General features: G+C 34.1%; 1 pseudogene; it reads left to right on the forward strand.

Annotated features, from left to right (window-relative positions):
* The first annotated feature begins 11,582 nt into the window (after window positions 1–11,582).
* LOC101978309 (uncharacterized) lies at window positions 11,583–12,634 on the forward strand (annotated as a pseudogene).
* The last annotated feature ends 5,561 nt before the right edge of the window (window positions 12,635–18,195 follow it).

Raw genomic sequence — 18,195 nt, forward strand, 5'->3', positions numbered from 1 at the left:
TCATACATAGTTTTCATCAGGTTGAGATAAGTTCCTTCTATCCTTGTTTTTTTTTCCCCAGAGTTTTGAATTGAATTGACTATTGAATTTTATTTGAAGCCTTTTCTGCATCTATTGAGATGATTATGTGATTTTTGTCCTTGGTTTCATTTATGTGGATACTATATTTATTGATTTACTATGTTTAAACTACCCTTGTATCCCTAGGATAAAACCAATTTGATCTTGGTGACTGATTTTTAAAAATGTGTTCTTGAATTTAACTTCTCAATATTTTATTTTTGAGGAATTTTGCATTTGTGTTTATTAATTATACTGGTCTGTATTTTTCTTGAAGTGTTCTTACCTGGCGTAGGTATCAGGGTGATACAAGCTTCATAAAATGAGTTTGGAAGCTTTTCCTTCTTTAAATTTCCTGGACTAATTTGAGGAGTATTTGCATTCGTTTTTCTTTAAAAGTCTGTTAGAAATCAGTTGTAGATCTGTCTGATCCTGGGCTTTTATTTGTTGGAAGGCTTTTTATTACTGCTTCAGTCTCATTGCTTGTTATTTGTTTGTTTAGATTTTATATATCCTCTGTTTAGTTTTGGAAAGCCATTTCTTTCAGATTTTTAATTTATAGGAATAGAAATCTTCAAAATAGTCTCTAATGATCTTGATTTCAGTTGTGTCTGTCATAATATCCCCATTTCCCATTTGCATTTCTAATTTTATTAGTCTTGTCTTTCTTTTGGTTAATTTATCTAGGCATTTAACAATCTCATTTATTTCTTTTAAGAACTCTTTCAATGTTCTATTGTATTATTCTTTTAGTTTCTATGTTGTTAATTTCATCTCTAATCTTTATTATTTATTTCCTTCTACTAGTTTAAGGATTGGTTTGTTCTTGTTTTTCTAAGACCTTAGGATGCATCATTAGGTTGGTTGTTTGATCTATTTTTTAATTGCAGGCACTAGTAGTTCTAAACTTCCTAAGGATCTGCCTTTGCTCTATCTCAGAGATTCTATTATGTCATATTTCTATTTTTGTTTAATTCTGAGAATTATTTTAAATTCACCCCCTAGTTTCTTCAATTACCCACTCATTATTCAAAAAGTATATTGTTCAGTTTCCATGTAATTGTTTATTTTTTGTAGTTTTTCTTACTGTTGTTTCTAGGCTCATTCCATTATGATCTGAGAGGATGCAAATGTTTATTTAAATCTTTCTGTATTTGTTAAGTCTTGTTTTATGGTCAAATATATGATTTGTTTTAAAGAAGGTTCCATGAGCAGCTGTTGGGAGCTGCCACATAGCAGCTGAGCGCCCCCTAGCTTTGAGCAATGGAAATGTGGAGACTGGCTTCCCTGACCGGGAAACAGATGGATCCCCATCTCCACTCAGCAGAGGAGCAATGCTTTGGGGTGTTACCCAGTGGGAGTGGGCTGCCCCTTGTAACATTACACCTCTGCCCTATGTGGATGGAATGTTCTTTCAAACAGCCTCCCCCAATAAAACTAGGGTTTGAGGCATTCCCTTTCTTTCTTTCCAAAAGACTCTAAGATAAATAGCCCTCAAAGAACCCAAAGAAAAAGGGATTTTCTGTCTATGTGTAATTATTTTGTGCCAACCCAAATTCACCTGGAGTGACCTTGACTGATTTAGTCATGTATCGCAGCAAGCAGCTGAAAATAAAGTATATTCAGGTGTTGTTGGATGGAATATTCTGTCCATATCCAGTAGATCTAATTTATTTGTAGTAAAGTTTAAATCTGATGTTTGTTGATTTTTTTTTTCTGGATGACCTGTCAGTTAGTGATAGTGGTATATTGAAGTCCTTCTCTATTATTGTTTGTGAGACTGTCAGTACATTTATATCAAGTAATGTTTGTTTCAGTTTAAGCTGGATTCCTGACATTCAAATTACAAATATTTACAACCATTATATCTTCTTGTAGAATTTTCCCCTTTACCTGTATCTATGGACCTTCTTTATCTCTTCTGACTAATTTTGGCTTGAAGTCTGCTTTGTCTGATATTACAGTGGCTACTCCTGCTACTACTTTCAGATTCCATTTGCATGGAATATCATTTTCCATCCCTTTACTTTTAGTCTGTGACTGTCTTTGCCTGTGATATGTGTTTCTTGGAGACACCATACAATTAGGTCTTATTTTTTTCCTTCCTATTAGTCTATACTTTTTATTTAGAGAGTTAAGAACATTTATATTAAGTGTTATTAAAGAGAGGTATGTGTTGCTTCCTATAATTTTGTTTTATTTCTAATGCTTGAATTGTTCCTAATTTTCATTTGCTTATCTATTCTTTAAAATAGATTTATCCCTCCTGGTTATTTTTGTCTTTTGTGTGTAGGATTCCTTTAGGACTATCTTAATTGTGAAGAAATACTTTAGTTTAATCTTATCTTAGAAGGTTTTTATTTCTCCTTTGGATTTAAAGGATAGTTTTGCTATATATAGTAATCTAGGTTGGCAGTTATTTTCTTTCAGTACTTGAAATACATAATTCCATGCTCTCCTATTCTTTACAATTTCAGTTGATAAATTTGCTATTGTTCTTATGGAATGGTCTTTATTAATGACTTGGCACTGCTCTTGCAGTTTTTAAGATTCTTTCTTCTGAATTATTGGCATTTTATAATATGTCATAGAGAAGTTATTTTCTGGTCTTCTATGGAGTTTTAAATGCTTGAAGTGATGGTATATATTTTTCCTTCCCAAGATTAGGAAAAAATTTCCTGCTATTATTTTATGGAATAAGTTGTCTGTGCCATTTGTATTTCCTTTCCTTCGTGAAAGAAATTGATTCCTAATTTTGGCCGTTTAATGTTGACCCAGAGATTTTGTATATTATGTTCATAGTTCATATGTTTTGAATTTCTTTATTTCTTTGGCTTGTTCTCATCTTTTGGTGAGGCTCTTTACTGAGTGTTTTTACTATTTAAGTTTTTCACTTCCAAGATTGCTGCTTGGTTCTTTCTCAGAAAATCTCTTTATTAAAATGCATTTTTTATATCATACATTTTCTCACTTAGTTCATTCCTTAGATTTTCTTTTAATTCACTGATCATTTTAACGATCAACTTTTTGAATTCTTTGCCAGGCATTTTCTCTTTTTCAGTATCTATGGTTTTAGACTTAGGAACATGTGAAGGTGTTTAATTACCTTGTTTTCTCATGTTTCCTGTATGTTTATGTTAAAATGGTCATATGCTAGATTGGAAAGTTCTTCTCTTATTATGGAAGAGCCTTTTTATTGAAGTATTTTCTTTTTTACTATGTGCCCCAGGTTAGGGGTATATATCTCTTCATCAAAGCAGCCACTCTACTTGCTCTTTGTTTTATGTCCAATCACTAGCACCACTTTGAGAGGAAATAACAATTACCAGTAACTAACTATGATCACTAGAAAGAAAATCATATATTAACAAGGCATAAAGATTTATTGAGTGTATTCTCTACAACCCCACTAATTCAAAAGTGGAAAAAGAGAGAAATACTTTAGAACAGACAAAAAACAGCTTCTGAAGAAAGTAAAATTAATATTAGACCATACAGGGCATGAAAATAGTAGGGAAAGAAGACGAAGCAACATACAGAAAAAAGGGTGGAATAGAGAAGGAAAAGTGAGAAAGGAAAGAGTAAAGAGGAAAGATTATAAAAATTAGAAGAAAAACAGAATAAATACAGTTTTAAAAAATACATAAAATTGAATTAAATTATGCAATAGTAAACGAAAGGTAGTAACACCAAAGGCAGTAACCAGTGAAATTAAAAGCTAGCATTAAAAGATTAAAGTTCCTGGGGTTGGGGCTCAGTGATAGAGTGCTCTCCTATCATGTGTGAGGCACTGGGTTCGATCCTCGGCACCACTTAAAAATAAACAAATAAAAAAAGCCATTCTGTCCATGTACAACTACTAAAAATATTTAAAAACAAAAAGATTAAAGTTCCTCTTACTCTCATGTCTGTCCATACAGACCTTAACCTTCTCACTTCTGGCATGAATATAGTGATCTCTGCTAGTTCCGTGGAATGCACAGGCAGCCCTGTGTTCTCTTCTGGCTGAGAATAACTGTCTTGGAGTGACTAAATGTCCCCCCTGCCCCTCCCCATGCTCAGGCATAAGATTTTTGTGTTTACGTAGAGACAAATCACTCAAGTATCCATAGGGAAATCACCCCACCTATCTCTGGCAAGATTGAAGTGCTCTATTTCTGCAATGAATCGTGGCACTTAAGCTTTCTTCTCTTGTAGTGTAGACTGTGTAGGACTGTGACAGGTGTATGTGTGCCCCAGTTTTTTTCCATGCATGGTTGAAGGAGTATGCACCAGGATAGGGAGGTGCCACCTCACTCTACTCTGTTCCTGCTGTAAGAGACCCTGGGCACTGGAAATGGATCTAGACACTGACTGTGGTGATGGGTGGCAAAGGGCTTCTTATGGTTTGGATGTGAGTTATCCCCTAGAAGCTCATGTGTGAGACAATGAGTGATTGGGTTATGAGAAGCTTAACCCAATCAGTGAATTAATCACCTTATGGGATTAATTGATAACTGAAGGCTGGGGTGTGGCTAGAGGAGATGGAGCACCAGAGGTGTGACTTTGGGGTATATATTTGTATCTGGCAAGTGAAGTCTCTTCCTGATCATCATGTGAGCTGTTTCTCTCTGCCACCCTCTTCTGACATGATGTTTAGCTTCACTTGGAGCCCCAAGGAGTGGTGATCGACTTCTGTGGACTGAGAATTCTGAAATCATGAGTCCTCAAATAAACCTTTCCTCCTCTACAGCTGTTTTGGTCAATCCTTTTAGTCAGTCAGAGAAGTGAAAAAAGCTGATGAAAACAGGGCATCAGCAACAGTTGGCAGCTGAGCCAGTAACAGGACTTAAGTAGCAAGGGTGGTGGGCCCTTAGGTATAAATCTAACAAAATACTTACATGATTTATGTGGGAAAATACAAAACTCTGATAAGTGAAATCAAACAAGAACAAAATAATCAAGAGATATTCCATGTTCATGGTCAAAAGACTCAATATTAATCAAGAAGTCAGTTCTTCACAATTTGGTCTGTAAATTCAAGGCAATGCCCATCAATATCTCAGCAAGAGATTTCATAGTCATTGACAAACCAGTTGCGTGTATATGGAGATTCAAAAGACTCAGAATTTCTCAGACAATATTGAAGGAAAAGAATGATACTGTCATAATGGCTACATGTCATTTTACATTTGTTCCAAATGTACAAGACCAGAAACAGATGGTAATTTTACTATATCACTTTGGGTGGTAGTGGTGTGTGGCCATGTCGTTTCATTAATTGTGAGAAGTGGATGTTTGGTAAGGAAAGTTCATAAGAGGGCCATGTATGTGTGGGAACAGATTTATGAAATATCTGTATGCCTGCCATTGAATTTTCTGTGAATTTGAATTTTTCTAAAAAATAAATAAAAATGAATGAATAAAAGTAATTAGACGGAACTGAAGTGGAGTGGGTAAGTGAGGGCAACTGGTATCAGGATAATTCTAGAAATTAATATCCCCCAAAGCTCTAACATCCACTTCTTGAGGTACATTACAGATGTCAAAGAAAAGGATGGATTTAATGATGGTAGACCTGTATATTTTTTCCTCAAAGTAGTTGCTTAATTTCTAGAGAGGTAGAGCCATATGAGTTTAGATTTGAGACTAAAATCAGTATGAAGGTAGAAGTGTATTGCAATAAAAATAAATGACATTACATACTTATTTTCAAAATTAAAGCAAACTTCTTTGAATTATTATTCCTTTATTTTTTCAAAGCTACTTCCTTTGGGTATTTTCTTACTTGAAACCAAAATATTCTGTCTGAAGTAGAGTTTATCAACCACTCATATGGGTTTGTTTTGAACAATATGTTTCAATATAATTAAATGAAATCTTTTGTCCTATTAGGGAATAGAAAATTGAATGAAGGTACCCAAATTTGATCTGTCACTTTGCTACTCCATTAGATTGGATTATAGACCTAGGAGTGAAAAAGAGCAAGAGTGTTCCTACAAGATCTTTTTTTCAATTATATATACAACTGGTAAGTAGACTTCTGAGTCTAGATGCACTTTTAATCCTGAGTTTCTTAGAAAAGCAGTAGAACATGTATCCTGTAGTCTGTTGGCTAATTCCTTCTAAATGTCTATCCTTACATGCCATTGAATAATATAATGAAGTACTAATATAAAATAATTGATTAAACCATATTTTAAAAATTTTTTTGTGAAAGTTATAAATATCATTTTAAAACAAAACATACTTTTGTCTTCTACCTCATTGATTATTGTACTATTTCTGTAAGTTCATACCATGTAATTTATTCCAATGATTATAAAAATAAAGAGCTATATTTCATGACTTCATGACATAATTCTTTTTAGGGGGAGGTAATGGGGATTAGACCCAGGTACACTTAACTATTGAGCAACATCCCCAACACTTTATTTATTTTTAAATTGAGACACAATCTTGCTAAGTTGTTTAGGGCCTTTTTAAATTGCTGAGGCTGGCTTTGAACGTGTGATCCTGCCTCAGCTTCCAGAGCCACTGCGATTAGAGGCATGTGCTACCAGTCCCAGCATGACATAATTCTTGATGGTTTACAGTAGTAATTTTTAAGCTGCTTTCAGTCATACAGTTCTGTAGAGGTGGTCAAAGGATTTTCTAGGATCAGTCATGTGTATGTTTATATGTGTCATTGGATAGCTAGTATGTGTGTGTGTACATGGGTATATAGTTGTATATGTGTTCACATATGTATGTGTGTTTGAATGGGTACATACTGGTGTATATATGTTCATTTGTGCATGTGCATGTAGAGGTATTTCAAATGAGTGTGGTTTTAGGATCACCATCAGCTATTTCAACTTTAGGTATTATAATTCTATCAATTTTTTTAATCTTAAAGATTCTTACAAGTTTGTATTTAAGAAAAAAATAAAGAGTAAAACATAAAAGGAGCTAAGCAAATAGCTCTAAATCATTTAAACCCACTTAGCTAAAATAATTAGGGACCTATGTAGTAGAATCTATATATAATCTAAATATTATTTTGCCAAATACATTCACCCTTTTACCCTACCAAACATATTTTTCCTAAACAAGATTTCCGTATAAACATAGTCATGTTTTCTTTCAAATTTATTTATCTTTTTATTCTTCCAGGAGCACCTTCTGGAAAAATTATAAATAAGCATAAAAATTGGCAAAATCAAAAAATCAGAAATAAAAAAAGAAATAGAAGTGTTGGATAATCCATAAATTACTAACTAAGCCTTAGAATAATTGAATTCATTCTAGTTCAGAAAAAGGTTGACCTCAAATATTTCTTCATATCTCTATTCTGCATATTTTCATATGCTTTTAGCAAAATTTAAGGGTAAATCATTTGGCAGAAATATCTTTACCCACTGTATTTTATCATTTTACCAGGTACTCTAATGTCTATGCTGAATTATTAGAATTTAAAATAATTTATGTATTTCCTGATGATTCTTAGAAACTACTGAGGACTAATGGAAAAATGACCATGCATATAGAAATATTGATAGATAAGGGAAATACAGTTTAAATTTTAGCTTCAAATATGTGATAATGTGGAGAAATTGAAGTGCCTCATTTTTTTTCTATTTTCAATCAGTGACAAAGTGAGACTACAACACTGTCATAATCAATATGCACATGCTGTACTGTGCTTTTGGTTTTCATAAATCTGCACTCCATATTGATATGGAGCCACTACTTGAATTGTGATTAAAAAGAGTGACATTGTCAAATGTCAGGTGTAACTAATTAAAACAAATACAAAATTTAATTAAAAAATAAAAAGAGTGACATTGTATTCTTATTGTCAAAATAAAATTAAAACTCACAATATGAAATTCTTACTATACCCTTTTTTATGAAAAAAGATATTTCCTTTGAGTATTTTCTTACTTGCAAATAATAAAAAACTAAAACCTCCTGTCAGATATAGAGTTTATCAAACACTTTTGCATAAGGAGTGGGCAATTTGAATTCCCAAATTTGAGGTCTCAACTTGTTATTATTGCCATGCTCTCTCCCTCCTGAATCTTGTTCCCTGCAAAGTTTAAGCTTCTTCTTCCACTACCAATATCTAATAGTCATTTCGCTACAACGTACGAACATAGGCATCCATGCTATATGGCTTCAGATGGAATTATGAGACTTGAACTTGTGCAAGTTCATGCACACTTAGATCACCTCTCTAATGGAGTTCATGAGAACAGTCCCAGGCCATGCTCACTTCTCATGTGGTATATTTCCATAGATGAAGAATATCATAGATACAAAACTTTCTGTTCCTTAATTATTTCTGATTATTATCACTAGAATAGCTACCTCTTCTAAACCCTGTATGTATGAACATGTTTATTTTTATACTTTTACACTTGAATGTTCCATTGAAATCTCATTTTTTTGTTCCAAAACTAAACCAATAAATGATTTTTCATGATGTTTATTCAAAACACATTTTGACGTTTTTCATTGTCCAGCTTGTCCACATCAAAGATCTATAAATTATCATGACAATTTTATTCCTTCCATTCTCCCCATCTAATCAACTCACATTCTGTCCACTTAGATTGTCTCCTATTGTCTTCCTTTTGCATCCTTGTCTAAGTCACTCTCATCTTTTAATTGTAAATATAAACTGACCACAGAAATGTCCTGATGAAACTTAATGCTTCCAGTCACTCCTAAAATAAAATTCAAGATTATTAATAAAATACACCAAAGCCCAACAGAACCCACCCTTTCTTTTATCCACTGTCGCTGCAAGTGGGTCTCACTGCATTTCTGTAGCACAGACTTGCATTTTTACCTGCTTCTCCAGGATGTCAGGTCTCTTGCTTTCCTCCCTCAGCAAACTGCATTTGTGCTATTTGTTCAAAATTCTGTGTATCTATCCTCACTTCTAATCACATCATATTATGCCTGACTTGGTCTTACTTATCAAGCAAGTTTCCACTGAAGTGTCTTTCCTTATCTTTTGTTTTAACTATTGATTACATTAGCTTTTTCTTGTCCAATATGCTAGAATACAGTACTTTTTCTTCATATCTCTAATAAAATATTTAATTATATGTTATTTGAGTTGAGAAAACTTGTGTAAGCTAAATTATGATTTGAAATCCCTCAGAAATTTCTAATATTTGAGGCAAACATTTCATCTCTCAGTAAGTCCAAATGGTCATTGCTTCAGTAATGAAAAAACCTGCTGTTATTTTTGGTTTGCTTATTTTTTTTAAATATGCCTGAAAGTAAGAATTGTGTTTAAGTAACATATAAATAAAAGAAAAATCATGAATCTTTAGATGCTAGAATTGCATTCCATGTGACAAACTACTATGCTACCAAAGGCCCTCAGAAATCGAAATTGACCTAAAGATCAGATTCAAACAGTTTAGACATTTTACTGCCTGGATGAAAGAGGGTGTACAATGCCTTATCTGTTCAAAAGTATGCAGATGATTCATTTCTAAGGCTGGGTCAATAAAAAACATATTTAGTTTGTTTTCTTTAATGCTTGTTATTTCATGAAGAGCCAGCACTCAGAATTTGGTTTTGATGCTGAGATTACATACATCCAAAGGGAACAAAAATTTTTACCACTCATATAACAAGGCTTTCTGGAAAAACAGTGTGGCTCCCAAGCAGATTTGAAAATAGCTTGAGAAGGAAAGATGTGATGTCTTGGTGGTCTAGAGCCAGGGCTGGGGTGAGGGATTTCACATAGGGTTTGACCTTCTCAAGCTAGTACCAAAGGAGAGGACACCCAGGATTTCTTGTCAGCCTGTCCAGATAGGGGTCAGAAAGGAAAAGAAAGGATTGACTTAAAAAATACGCTACCAGAGAAATATGAAAAAGGAGTCATCTTTTTTAAAAATGTTAGACCTACAAATATAAAGGGTGAACAATAACAATCCTTTATATTTGCCCCTTTAGAATACTGTTTTTTTTTTTTCCTGTCCTGGCCCCAGTGTGTTTTAGTCCTATGAACAAAGGAAACATGTTTATTTACTCACTTGATATATCCAGGGACCTACAGGTAATGTAAATTCAAAACTAAGAGCCATGGAAGGATCAATCTTTGGTCACAGAATATCAAAGAATATTTTTTAAAAAATATTCCCACCTGATTTCTAGTATTTTCCTTATCTTTTAGCCAGAAGGCAAAAGTAAATCTTTCATTAAATATATGATGCTTTTCAGTGTATTGGGTTTAAATAATTTTATTTCCCTCAATTTTATTTTGCTTCCTTCTGTTTCTTGAGCATCCACTAAAACCCAGAGCTCTAGCTTCTTATGTTGAACATACGCTATCAAGAAATCAGGATTTCAGGCCAGATCAGCCATGGACAAGATGGAGTCTTCTCACTTCTGAGTCTTGGCTTGGCCCGTTTTGAGACTGCACTGGGGAGGCATTAAGGTGGGAGTCTCCACTCCAGACATCCCAGCAGGTTTGAGTTCATCTGAGTCCAACAAAGGACCACTCACCACAAGAACCCCAAATTCACAGGAGGATGCCTTCAAGGTTGTGGGGGTGGGGTGGGGACAGAGAGAGAGACTAGACCAGCAATGCCTTAAGGGAAATGTAGTCCAAGGCTGGAAAAGCAGCGTTGCCGGTAATGCAAGGTAATCACACAGCCTGGTCTGGTTTGCGCATACTCCTGGCAGAGTCGCAAAGACTTCTGGGAATGCTCAATCTGTCTTGGAGTGCGCAGGCGCGGCCCACTGCGGCCCACCAAGTGGACGTTTTGGTTTTTATCTGTGGGTCAGGATGGTCTCTTGGTCCACGTGGCACACAGGACTCTCTCTAAAGTAGATTTCTTTAAGAGGAATTGCCCGGTGCAAGTGATAAAGAGACCAAACTGTATGATCCTCCACTGAAGCAAGAAGATCTACTAGATAGTGGGGAAAAAGTGGAAAAGAAATCTTGTCAGAAAAAGCCTGGGGAAGATGATGTACAGATAGAGAAGCAACAAGACTTGGTAGGCAAGTTGTGTTCATCAGACTACAGACTGAGGAAAAAAGGATGGGAATATAAGAAAATTGGAAAAATCCTTTGTTTGCTCAACCTCATTTCTTTAAGGAAACATTTTTGAAGTTTTAGGTTGAAACCATTTAGACTTAACCATGAGGGAAGGTATGTAGTTGAGTCTCCAATTTTACTAGCTAGATGTTCTCTACCACTGCTTATTTCTTATGGTAATATCCCCTTGTAAATGTAAATCAGTGTGAAATGCCTTCAGTATAAAAAGTGTGATATGTAGCATCTGATAGCAGAGCATTCATACTGGAGGAAAACCCTATGAGTTTACTGAATGTGGGAAAACTTTTACCCATATATCACATTTCATTGAACATAGAAGTCGTGCTGAAGGGAAAACTTGTGCTTCTAAAGAATATTGAAAAAAGCCTTTAGCTAGATGATAAAATTTTCTCACAAACCTTATCCATTCCTCTGCATTTGAGAGATAATACAGAGAAGCCTTCTAAATGTAAGAAATGTGGAAATATCGTCAGTCAAAAGTAAATCCACGTGTATCGAGAAGTTCATACTGGAGAGAAACCTTGTGAATGTGGGAAAGCTTCCATTCAGATGTCACACCTCAGCCAGCAGAGAATTTATAGTGGGGAAAGCCCCTTTGCCTGTAAGGTATGTGGGAAAGTCTTCATCCATAAATACAATCTTACTGAGCATGAGCTTTTTCATAATGGAGAGAAACCTTTTCAATGTAATGAATGTGGGAAGGCCTTTAGCCAAAAGCAGTATGTCATTAAACATCAGAATACTCATACTGGAGAGAAGCTTTTTGAGTGTAATTATTGTGGAAAATCCTTCAGCCAGAAAGAAAACCTCCTTACCCATCAGAAAATCCACACCGGAGAGAAACCTTTTGAGTGCAAAGATTGTGGGAAAGCTTTCATTCAGAAGTCCAACCTTGTCAGACACCAGAGAACTCACACAGGAGAGAAGCCCTTTATATGGAAGGAGTGTGGGTAAACCTTTAGTGGGAAATCAAATCTTACTGAGCATGAGAAAATTCATATTGGAGAGAAATCCTTTAAATGTAATGAGTGTGGAACAGCTTTTGGCCAGAAGAAGTACCTCAGAAAGCATCAAAACATTCACACTGGAGAGAAACCCTATGAATGTAACGAATGTGGAAAAGCCTTCTCTCAACGAACATCACTTATTGTGCATGTGAGAATTCATTCAAGTGATAAACCTTATGAATACAATGTATGTGGAAAAGCCTTCTCTCAGATTTCATCTCTCACTGTACATGTAAGAAGCCATACAGGTGAGAAACCCTATGGATGTAATGAATGTGGAAAAGCTTTCTCTCAATTCTCAACCCTAGCTCTGCATTTGAGAATACATACAGGTAAGAAATCTTACCAATGCAATGAATGTGGGAAAGCTTTCAGCCAGAAATCCCACCATATTAGACATCAGAAAATTCATACTCATTAAAAACCATATGAACATCTTCAAGATGGGAACACATCAAAAATTTATATATCATAAAGTCATTCTGGGGCAGTGCACCACAAATGAAGGGAACTTACACAAATGTTAACTTTGAGGACACTGAATATTCATATTGAAGAGGAAGACATTTGTATGATAAACAGACTGCCAATAAAAAAATACCCCACAGTCAATGGTAAAGGTAATGCTGAAACAATAGACATTTCCATTAAAATTGGAACAGAAAACAGGCCTGTTACTCCATCAACATAGATTTGAAGTTCTTCACCTGGGTAACAAGTTGTGTTAGAAAGGAAGAGACAAAAACAGATGGTATGATTATCTATAAATAATAAAACTCTGGTATTGCTTCAGCAGAGGGAAAGACATTCTAGAAAGAGACCTATGCATTTAGTGGAACTTGCAATATTAAAGAAATCTATCAGATGAGAAAATATGGGATTATTTTAAAAAATTATTTGGAAGTAATTTGTTCTCTGAAGGGGAAAGAAAATAGACCATGAACACACAAGCAAAATTCATGGGAACTGAAGACTGAAAGATACAAAAGCCATGTACTAAAGTGGCTGTGACCTTTGGAGTGGGGAAACTTTCCTTCTTCTTAACAAATTTAAAAATATTTAGCAGTTTTACTTGTGAGTGTATATGCTCAGGAGATAACCAGGAAATTTACTGTGGCTTGATTTGTAGCCAAATATTGGAAACAACTTAATTGTTCATCAGGAACAAAAAGAAGTTCTTATGATGTGACACTATACATCTGCAAAATGCAACAATGAGATCCACATGTTATTAAACCAGGTAAGATAAATGGAACAATAAAAATTATCTTAAATAATGCATGTCATATATTTTCATCTAATTATAGGCACTTTAGTTATTCTTTTTTGGTGAGGAGAGAGGGATCAAACTCAGAGACACTTGACAAGTGAGCCACATCCCCAGCCTTATTTTTTTTTTTAATATATTTTATTTAGTAACTGGGTCTCACTGAATTGTTTAGCACCTCGATTTTTGCTGAGGCTGACTTTGAATTCATGATCCTCCTGTCTCAGCCTCCCAAGTCACTGGGATTACAAGCATGTGCCACAATACCCAGCTTTAGTTAGTCTTAAACAGGGTATTTTCATTGTTATTTAACAGTAAAAGGTATCCTATTGTTTGACAATTTTACATTTAAAAATTGAATAATTTTAGTGAAGTAGATAAAATATACCCACAAAAATAGAATTTGTCTTGTGAGCCCACAGCTGAAATTTTGAGCGCATTTCTCTTACTTTTACGTGAACCACACAAATACTTGTATTTGCTGTCATGTCAATACAATGGACAGAAAAAAAAACCAAAACACATTTTCCATTTGCAATCACAAAAAGAGATGGATTGGTACCAATGTGTTAAAACTACAATTCTGACTATTTAAATGACATTTATGTGTTTTTTAAAAAAAAATTGCAAATTTTAGTCCTTACATTTTACCTTAAGATAATTTGTAGTGGTAAGGCAGGGCTACTGAAATAATTTTCAATTGTTTATTGAAAAGCTTCTCTGACTGCTCAAGTTCCTGTGTGCAACATACTGCTTGAATCCTTCCTGGAGACGCTGAGGACCTATCTACAATCTTGTGTGTGTGTGTTTGTGTGTGTCTGCGCGCGCGCACACACATACACACACACACACACACACACACACACACACGCACGTGCGGGGGTGGGGGATTTGGCACAGGAAAATAAATACATCCAGAGTACTTCTCCAGTATCTGTTCTGATTGACTGATGCATTTTTCCATAATGATTGTTAAATATTTTGGATATTATCCCTGATTACAGAAGATATAGCCCTTCCAGTAGACAAATTTTGTGTCACTATTGGTGAAATGACCCATTATCTGGTATAAGGTATATTGCACTTCAAAAATATAACAGTGAGTGTAAATAAAGAGTTGAACAAATAAACCTAGAGATGCATTACTTGCAGATTTTGATTCTAAACACTGAATAATATGTTTAGGACAGAGCAAATCAAATAATTCTTGTCCTCTTTCATCTTTTCCAATGTAATGTGGAGTTTATAGAACCATTGAAATGCTGTGAATTGCCTGGGCAGTTAATTAGCTTACTTATTTCCAAAAGTCAGACCATTCTGCTTCAAGGAATGTCAGCTACCACCTTGACACAGGACTTCTTCCACCTGAATTTCTGAGCAATTTGCTTAGAAATTTCATTTCAAGTTTGTAAATATCTAGATCACAAACTAATGGTCATTACATGGAATTTCTTAGCCAACTCTTACAGATTTTTAACATGCAGCATTTTGGATTTCAGGAGACAGCTGGTGTTTTGAGACATCTAATGGGTAAAGAATAGTGTAGTAAGATTCTGACTTCTGTGTTGACTACCTGTGGACCTCTGACAGTGACTGTGATCAACACTGAAAGCTCAGACTACTTCAAATAATTTTTTATAGAAATGAAGTGCAACATATCTGAAACATCCAGCTTAGATCTGACATATTTCCAAAATGCAAAGAGTAGAAAAAAATATTAAGAAAAGAGGAATTGGAGATGAGGAATTCTTAGTAAAGGGACTATTTACCTATGTATTTATTTTTGAATGCCAATGACAGTGGTTTCCTGATGAATTACCTGTTCAAGTAACTTTCTATCTTTCCCTATCAGGATTCTGCATAAATGACAGTTCTGTCCATCTCTCCTTGACTGTCTTTCCTTCCTTTTAGTGCTTCTATGCATATCACCTCCAGGAAATAAAAAAAAGAAAGTCATCTAGAATCTTTGTTATTCTCAAAAGTTTTTATCAGAAACCTATGTTAAACATAAAAACATGTCCTAAGTATTGGTTTATTTTCTTGTTTATCAACTTTGCAATTTCCAGACTGTTTCTGAAAAACATGAAATTGAATAGGGAGGGTGTTCCTGAAAACTTGAAATAATTCCATTATTCCATAGCCAGAATTGTCTTTGGAGTTATACTGCACCCTGATTTTCATTTGGCCCAACTGTCAAGTAATGTAATTAAAACTGTTCTATTCTGATTTGAAATATCTCACAGCGTGAATAAATGTTTTATGTGCAAGTGTATTTTACTCATTGAAATTAATATTTTGTATATTTATATTCATCCCACATTCCCAAATGATACACTTCTTAAAATGACATCTATATTGATGGGTTCCATATATACCCAAGAAGTACATACAATCTACTTTTGTTTGATAAATATTTTTCATTATACTTAAAGAGTTGTGTTCTTATTGTTTTATAAGAATTTTCGATAGCAATTAAGAATTTTCTGAATTTTACTGATAGATTTTAGTGTAGTAGGAAATGTACTTTTCTAATAGGACCTAATATGCTTGAAATTTATTTTATTTAATTCATTGCCCTGTATTGGATGTAGACATCAAACTTAATTGAAATTCATTAGATTTTAGTCAATTCTTTTTTTTTTTAAAGAGAGAGAGAGAGAGAGAGAGAGAGAGAGAATTTTTTTAATATTTATTTTTTGGTTCTCAACGGACACAACAACTTTGTTGGTATGTGGTGCTAAGGATCGAACCCGGGCCGCACGCATGCCAGGCGAGTGCACTACCGCTTGAGCCACATCCTCAGCCCTTAGATTTTAAGTTCCTATGTAATTTATGCTTTTCTGTACTATGTTAACTGTTATTTTGTCTTGAATTTTTTTGTGCCATAATACTTTAGAATTACATATGGGTACATAAATATGCAGATATGTGTGCCTGTGAGTATATGTATATGTTTGTGTATATGTATATTTATACCATATATATATATTTTATTACATACATATATCCAAGTATTCTAAAATAATATGAAGTAAATGTAATTTTATTAGTATTACACGTTAATATATGTGTGTGTGTATATGTGTGTGTGTGTGTGTTTGTGTGTGTGTGTGTGTGTGTGTGTGTGTGTGTGTGTGTGATCACTCAGTCTAGCTGAAGCCCGCCAAACAGCTGAGGAGGGTATGATGATGGAGTGGAAAAGAGACCTCCAGAGACCAGTTTCGGGGAACTTGATCCATTTTATTATTGCATAGGCAAGCTTTTTATGCATAGCCCAGTCCTGGGCAAATTAACTGAGGGCCATAATGATCCAATGAGCTAGCAATACCCTTATGAGCAGCAACCAATGGGCTAATAGGTCAGAGGCAAAAAGTAGAAAGGAAGGAACATGCTGTGCATCTGAGGATGGCCAGGTTACCATGGTGATGAGGCTGAGTGTGGTTAGTGTTCCAACCACAAGTATCCAGATTCAGTGTGCTGACCCCTGAGAGCCCCTCACATAGGCAAAGTAGGCTGCTTTCCAACTCATTGGCCACACACACACACATACACACATTATATACTTTACATTGTTATTTTTCAAATTGCCTATATATGGACTTTGTATTCTTCTTGAACTCATTAGGTTTTTCATAGGGGCAAGGAATTAAGATTTAAATTTTGACATCTGATTATCCATTTTTGGTGTCATAAGACTATGGCAAAAGTGTATTTTCTATGTGATAGTTGCATTTCAGAGTTTTAAAACAGTTTTAATTTATTCATTTAGAATATTAGTTGGTAAATATTCATTGATTATACTTATGTTATAATGCAATGAATTTGATATATACATATTTTCTAGTGATTAGCACAACTGAATTAATTAGCACATCTCTTTATACCTATGATATAGGTTGAATCATAGAACAGATATATATACATATATATATGTCATATAATATATATGACATATATATGATATATCATTTATATGACATATATATGATATATATATATGATATTTATACATAGACACAACTCTTTGGTAAAGATGTCATAAATACACATGGGGAATAGATATTTTCTTCAATAAATGAAGCAGGGAAAACTGTATGTCTACATACAAAATAATGAAATTGTACACCTGTCTATATCATACACAAAAATTATCTCAAATTAGATGAAGGACTTGAATATAAGGTCTTGACTAGTAAAACCATATCAAATTAAAAAGTTTCTGCACAATAAAGAAAAATAATCAAGAAAATAAAAAAAGTAACTTAAGGAAAAGAAAATGTTTGCAAATGATATATATCTGGTAATGCTTTCATAGCCAAAATATATAAGGAATAAACACAAATCTAAAGCAATAAAACAAATAACCAAAAAGGATGAGCAAATTTTAAATCTGACCCCAAAATTTTAGGTAAGAAAATTTAAAATGACAACAGGGATCACTTGAAACTATAAAGCTCCCACAAAGCAAAGGGAATAATCAATACCATCAAGATTCAACTATAGAATAGGAGAAAAATATTTGCAAACTATATATTTGACAAAGAGTATAGTATTTATATATTTATAATTTATAAAGAACTCAAACAATTCAAGAGCAAAAAATAATATAATTAAAGAAGAGGAAATGACCTAAATATATTTATCAACTGGCCAATAGATATATGGGAAAATATTTATTGTGACTAACCATCATGGAATTGCAAATCAAAACCACAATGGAGAGATGGGAAAAGAGGAATGGTGGAAATTGTGCTATGTACATATATGAATATACCACAGTTAACTTCACTTTTATGTATGTTTATGAAGCACCA

The sequence above is a fragment of the Ictidomys tridecemlineatus genome, chromosome 5 (assembly GCF_052094955.1).
Source record: "Ictidomys tridecemlineatus isolate mIctTri1 chromosome 5, mIctTri1.hap1, whole genome shotgun sequence".
NCBI classification, from domain to species: Eukaryota; Metazoa; Chordata; class Mammalia; order Rodentia; family Sciuridae; genus Ictidomys; species Ictidomys tridecemlineatus.